We start from the raw sequence: 7,211 nt of genomic DNA on the forward strand, positions 1-7,211 counted from the left end.
ATGTGTGTACATGTGTGTTCATCTGTGTGTGTGTATGTGTGTGCATTCATGCCTGTGCATGTGTGTGCATTTATATGAACATGTGCATTCATATGTACATGTGCGTATGTGTGCATTTGTGTGTGCATGTGTGTGTCATATATAAGCACGTGTGTGCCACTGTATGCAGAGGCCAGAAGTCAGCATCAGGTTTTGTTCCCTATCATGCTCCACTTTATAAAATACAGTGCTTAGAAGCTATTAAGATGACAATGTTTTCACGTAAGCCTGTTGTTAGGCCTGAGGGCCTCTTTTAGCCTCTTCAAGAGGAATGCTGAATTCCTCTCTGTCCATACAACACAAGGTTCCCCCCCTTCCCTTGTTTGCCTGTCTCATCCTTTCAACTGTGAAGACCTGAGCAGGACTCTGTGAACCCCCACTAACAGATACAAGAGTCGGGGTGCAGACATTTTGTTTGGTTAGGAATATAGTAATGAGCTGAGTCACATGTTCCTAATCACAGTGTTTATTAAACCCACTACTTTTAAATCAGACACTTGTTGAGGCCCTACTGTGTGTCAGGTATCATACTAGACTCAGGAGACAAATGATGAACAAAATACACACAATCCCTGCTGGGAATGGTCAGGGTTGGGGGATGAAGGTAAGGAGGGAGGAAGAAGGGCTAAAAGGAGGTGTAGAAAGAGGCAATGAAAAAGTATGTAAAAATAGGCTTTTAATTATAAACCCTGTCATGCAATTCATGGGAACGAGATAGGAGGGTAACGGATTCCATGAATAATGTCATCCCTGTTGAAGGGCTAGACCTGCTATTGGCCACAGGATTCATCTGTAAAATGAAGAAACTTTGTATGGATACAGAAGAGATTAGGCCCTGGTGACCGTAGAATAACTTGTCTAGTAAAAGCACCTGGGCTAATACTCTGAAGCTTGGTACGGCCGACAGCATGTCTTCTGCTACTGAGCATGAACTACAACTGGTTAGGATAATCATGCATTTGGTCATCAGGCTGTAAGAAAGTGTGAGCACAATGCCCTCGCCCTGATTTCAAGGTTTCCTAAGTGTCCAGTGAGTCTTCTGCCCAGCAAGGATTTTAGTGCTTGAAGAGTTGTGGATAAAAGCCAAATGGAGCAACAGATGCCATCTGTCTCCTGGATGGGGGAAGACATGAAAGGTCATGAGCATGGTTTTCCTTTTTGTCTGAGGAGCTGGAAGTGGTTTTAACTCAGGTGAAGACAAGAAGCATTTGGATCAACTCCTCTGGAAGCCAAGAGGCCAGTGTTGGATACATGGTTTTGAGTGATTCCCACTTCCTGGGACATGGTGCATTTAGAGCCCCCTTAACTGTTGCCCTGCCTCTGACCACTGCCTCACCAGCATATTGCTGCTCTGGGGATACAAGTGATAAGAGCTAACAGTGCATCTGCACCTCTGAAAGACGGGAAAAAACTCTGAAGGATGAGGAGAAGCATCTATCTGCCTTTTACATTCTTTGGTTTCCCAACATCTTGAATAAAGCAAGGATTTGTCTCCAGTGTGTCTCCTCACTTGGTGATCTGATCTACTAAAGACAAAAAGCATTGAATTTTGGGGGGTCTTATTTGAGTAATTTATACCTTTTGATGGTTTTATGTAACATTCAATATTCAGGAAATAGCTTTGTTATGTGCCAGACATTTGTTAGTTTCAAGGATTAATGAGCTTGGACCCACATGGAGCCTGGCCTTGGGGGATTCACAGTGCAGCCACAGAGACAGACAATTAAACTAGCCATTGCAATAAATTATGCTAAGTGTTACATAGGTTAATCAAATGTACTTACAGTCTCCAAAGTCAAGAAAGGCTTCCCAGAGGGAAAAAAAATTCTTTAAATGAATATCTAAAGAAGGCAAAGATCTGAATGTGGAAAGGTAGTGAGTGGGTGGGGACTCTTCTCAGGACAAGTCATCCAAGCTTTTTCAAGAGTGATGTGCAAAGGCTTTAGGTGAGAGGGCTGTGCTAAAGGAAATTTACTCTGCTTGTAGGAAAAAAAAAAAAGGAAGAACAAGGAGGAAGGCAGTTCCCACCTGCCTCAGGAGCCAAGGTGAAGAAGGTAGCTTCATTTGAAGGTCACTGGGAGGCACCAAAGGGGTCTAAACATGAAGACTCATGCTTACTTTCATGTCATAGACAGATCTTGTTTAGTGTACTGTGTAGTGTGGGCCAGAGGACTGCAAGGCTGGAGAAGGGTCACTTTTAGATGATGGTAATCCAGCTAAGTGGTAATGCTGATCTGGACTAGGGTGTTGGCTGAAGACACACATAGCAACAATGTTGAGCAATATAAGTAAGGCAAAGGACATACTGATGAACTAGACGCGTACTGAGGGCTGTTCTTACGCCTTGAACCTGCCTGCCGCAGTGAAGTCTGAGAAGGAGCAGAAACAGTAAGAAGAAACATCGTTAGTAAATTTTACATACAAGGACTTGGAAGTGGTTTTAAGGTACTCAAATAAAGACGATAAGCAGTTGGATCAACCTCTCTGAGAGATAGAAGTCGGGAATTCATTAGCAGATAGATGGTGTTGTGTCTTCATGGGAACTGTCCCCAGGGGGCTCATGCATTTGAACATGTGGTCACCAGCTGGCAGTGCTATTTTGGAAGGTTGTAGAACCTTTAGGAGGCGGAGTCCTGCTGGAGAAAGTAGGTCATGAGGGGCGGGCCTTTCCTAGCCTGGCTCCACTTCTTGTGTCACTCTGCTTCCTGACAGCACATGACACCCACTGCCACACCCTCCTTGAGTGATGGACTATATCCTCTCTTGAACTGTGAGCCCAAATCAACTCTTCCTCCCTTCAGTTGCTTCTTGTTAGGTGTTTGGCCATAGGGACAAGCAAAGTAACTAATACAGATAGCAGTTAAAGCCATGGCTATGGAGCGTGTGTGTAGGAGTGGGTACTGGGAAGGAACCCTCACAGGCAGTGACCCTCAGGGAGAAGAGCCTGGAAAGGAAGATTAGGGGAGAATGGTAGTGTGCATGGAGGTTGCCCCAGAGCCCCAGAGTGTGGGCAATGATACCCTGGAGGCAAGCTGCTGGAGGGTACATCCTGGATGCACCAGTCAATGAGGTTGTCTTTACCAACACACTTACCTTCCAGAGCCTTGGTCTCCCTCATTTTAAAGCAAGAGCAATAACACTACTATAACACCCACTTCACCAAGTTGTCCCAAGGAGATGATCTGATCTATGCAAAGTGCCTTAGAACATTGCCTACCATGTGCTGCGTCCTTACCAGGAGTTTATTTTTAAGTGTATCGGATAGTAAGCAAATTGCAGCATCATTCAGTGGGCAAGAAATAGAGTCCCCAGAGAGCAGAACTCTCTAACAACAGGCTGCTTACACCAGTTCCCTTCTGTAAGCTGCTGATATTCACAAGCGCCTCCAAATCAGATTTGTCTCTGAGTACAGCATTTACTTAGCAAGCAGAACTCCTTTGTCTCTTTAGTTTCCCCAACCATCCAACAAGTAGGAAGACTTGTTTCTCAACTGAGATTAACTTACTGACATCATATGGAACCTAAAGGCCAAATGGGAATTTGAACCCAAGTTTTCTGGTTGCAGGTTGGTCCCATTCTGGTCTTTCTTGGAAATGTTTGTGGCCGCCTTACCAGCAAACAAAATGTTTTGAGATGGTTTTTGCCTAAAGTAACTCCTGCAGGGTTTGCTGTGAACCCCCAGTGCTATAAACGGGGCTGTGGGTTAAAAGGCATCAGGGTGTAATGCTTGTACCACCATGTTCTTGTACTTCTTCCTCCCATATGAACAATATGAAATGCCAGTGGTCAGTCCCTGTCCAAGTCACGATCAAACCATGGTGTGTAAAGTATTAGCACTATTACTAATAAGCTGGGAGGGAAAAAAAGAAGCTGAAGTTTAATTTTTTTTTTCATTTTACTTGGTGTCTTAGTTAGGGTTTTGCTGCTGTGAACAGACACCATGACCAAGGCAACTTTTATAAGGAAAACATATAATTGGGGCTGGCTTACAGGTTCTGAGGTTCAGTCAATTATCATCATGGTAGGAACATGGCAGCATCTAGGCAGGCATGGTGCAGGAGGAGCTGAGAGCTCTACATCTTGTTCTGAAGGCAGACAGAAGAAGACTGACTCCTCAGGTAGCTAGGAGAAAGGTCTCAAAGCCACACCCATACTTCCTCCAACAAGGCCACAGCTCCTAATAGTGCCACTCCCTGGGCCAAGCATATTTAAACCACTCGCATCTAAGAATATCTAGCATGTGTGAGAGATAGATAGATAGATAGATAGATAGATAGATAGACAGATAGAGTCTGTCTGTCTGTCTGTCTGTCTGTCTGTCCATAGTCCAAATTTTGTGACCCAGCTTCAGATAAAATATAATACTATGTGGTTAGAACACCAATGAGTTATATGGTATCTTCAAGTCTGGGTTTATGTACACATGACTTAGTCAAAAAGGCTTGTTCTACAGTGACGTTGTGCTGCTACAACCCGGACTGAGAGGTGAGTCACCATGACATCAGGCACTTCATCAAAGTTCCTCTACTTGATGGTCTCCAGGCAACATGGGGCTCAGAGCAGCCACAATTAAAGTTGGAGTATCTGGTGTGGGAACGGCTGCTGATCATTATGGTGTCAAGAAAGATCCTGGTGGGCCTGGACGCTGGAGTGAAAGTGGGCATTTAGCCTTTCTTTCCTCCCAAAGCCTACAAATGACAGCAAAAGGATTTTATCACAGGCAAACACCTACAGGAACAAAGAAGAGATAACAGTGACGAAATCACGGATGTTGGAAAGCAGATGGGCAAGTGGTGACTGACTCAACAAACCTGAAAATGTCTTGGGGGGGGGACAAAAAAACCAACCAGACTTGCGTTGTGTAACCGCCACATGGCTCAGGAGCCTGCAGGACTAGGTATCCTGAAAATCACGGTCGACAGGGAAACTAAAGGCAAAGGGGATGAGAGCCTTTTTGGGAGTCTGCTGGGCCAGGTGCCCTCTCTCCATGCAGCTATATAGCCAACAAACGGCCCTGTCCCCCTACCCACCACTCCTGGCTCTGCAATAGGATCCTGTAGTGGCTCCACTAGGAGTCTAATATGTGTCTCTGTGGCTTGACTCTGCCACAGAAATGTTGTTATTGTCTGGGAGGCTTGCTTTGGTCCCTGGGACATGGGCAGAGGTGACAGTGAGCAGTGAGCAGTAAGCTTTCAGCATAAAAGACACCGTATCTTTCCATTCCGGTGTTGAATTTCTGATACAGCTTTGAGAAGAATATGCCCTGGCTACCCACTAGCTCAAGCACAAATGTCTGTGAGGCGCACCAGATCTGAGCTCTCAGCCAGGAGCCAAGCCCAGCCAAACTCAGCTAACATGCAGGCTCATAAGCCAGACACAAGCACCTGTAATTGTCATCTGCCCCTGAAACTCCGTGGGATTTGTTCCACCACATGGCTGGCGGGGTTGAAGACAGGTAGAGATAGAATGTTGCTGTAATGAAATAACAATATGTGCTGTTGACATTGGGAACAAGTGACAATAGATCATAAGTATAGTGTGCTGCAGTACACATTTCTAAGCTAAAATATAAGGAAGAAAATAGAATACAAGATTATAACCCATGTTGCTATATGATTTTATATATATGGTATAATTGTTAGTGACAGAGACATGAGACAGTTTTAATCTTCTGCAGGTACCTAAAGCCTTGAGAAAGAAGACCTGGAAAAAGAATATTTATGGTATATGCTAGATAATTTGACATCAACCAGACATAAGCTACAATCATTAGAGAGGAAGAAATCTCAATTTAAAACATATCTTCATAAGATCAGGCCCTAGGTAAGTCTGTAGAGCATTTTTTTAGTGATTGATGTGGGAGGGCCCAGCCCATTGTGGGTGATGCCATCCCTGGGCTAGGGGGTCCTCGGTTCTATAAGAAAGCAGGCTGGGCAAGCCATGATGAGCAAACCAGTAAGCAGCACCCCTCCATGGCCTCTGCATCAGCTCCTGCTTCCAGGTTCCTGCTCTGCTTGAGTTACTATTCTGACTTCCTTCAGTGATAAACAGTAATGTAGAAGTGTAAGCTGAATTAACTCTTTCCTCTTCAAGTTCTTTTAGTCATGGTGTTTCATGGCAGCCATAGAAACCCTAACTAAGACACAGGGTGACTCTAGTGTGCTCAGCAGTCTCAGGTGAAGGCAGTAAGGGGCTTACAAACACAGAGGAACAAGGAGAGGCCATGCTCCATAGGCATGTGGAAAGGGCATACCACTCTGGCCTCTGTGTAAGTCTGAGCCATGGCCCCTTCCTCCTGTGTCCCTCAGTGGCAGCTTTGACTTTCTCTGGCTTGGTTTGGAGGCATCTGTGTTTGAAAGGCTCCTGAGCCTGCCTCTGGAGCCTCCTGGAACTAGTGCCTCGGAACATTTCTCAAGGCCCAGGATTCAACTGCTGTTACATTAATTAATTAATTAGCTAATTAGTTAATGGTCTTAAACAAGGCACTTCACCCCACAGACTTGAGTTCCCTTGACTTCTTTCAAGGTTCTACAATGGTTGTTTGTCCCAATTCTCAAGCTATGAAAGCGTGGGAACTAATTAAGTCTATTTAGTTTTAAACTAGTCATCAAAAATCTACCAGTGGGATCAAGTGACTGTCACCTTCCCTACTGAAGCCTCTTTTCTCCCTAGAGCATGGAGCCCCAGGTCAGGCCATAGACACTGCTGGCAAAACGTAGACTGCAGAGGAGCAAAGAGAGGGATGACCTGGTAAGTGTAATATTTAAAGACTTAGTTTTAGTCCAGGAAGAGAACTTTAGTTGGTCATCCCATGTAAAAAGGAAGACATTCCTCTTTAGACCACCGCCAGGAAGTAAGAGCAGGGCCCATGGTACATCATGAGCCAGTTAGAAAATACATGTGACAACCCTGAAGACCAGATCAGTAATGGAGAAATGCCTCTCTAGCTTGGCCATGGGAGTCTGTACAGAACAAGTAGACTTTTCACTGGCTTACCCATAATACACCCTGCTGCCAGGGCTGTATTTGATCCAAGTTCATCTCAGGAAGTTGCTGGCCAGGAGAGCAAGTGGGAGCTGGGAGGAAGCCCCAGATGGCTGCTCATTCTCACCCGTTCTTTCTGGGGTGAGAAAGAGAGAGCACAAGGTCTTGTCCATATGAAGAAGGTAAAT

General features: G+C 45.0%; 1 non-coding gene across 1 annotated transcript; it reads right to left on the reverse strand.

Moving 5' to 3' along the window:
- Positions 1-218: 218 nt before the first annotated feature.
- Positions 219-340, reverse strand: LOC114622106. Its single transcript, XR_003711547.1, has one exon. It is a non-coding gene; the product is annotated as a U6atac minor spliceosomal RNA (small nuclear RNA).
- Positions 341-7,211: the final 6,871 nt, after the last annotated feature.

This window comes from Grammomys surdaster, unplaced genomic scaffold (genome assembly GCF_004785775.1).
Source record: "Grammomys surdaster isolate TR1022 unplaced genomic scaffold, NIH_TR_1.0 63, whole genome shotgun sequence".
Taxonomy (NCBI): Eukaryota; Metazoa; Chordata; class Mammalia; order Rodentia; family Muridae; genus Grammomys; species Grammomys surdaster.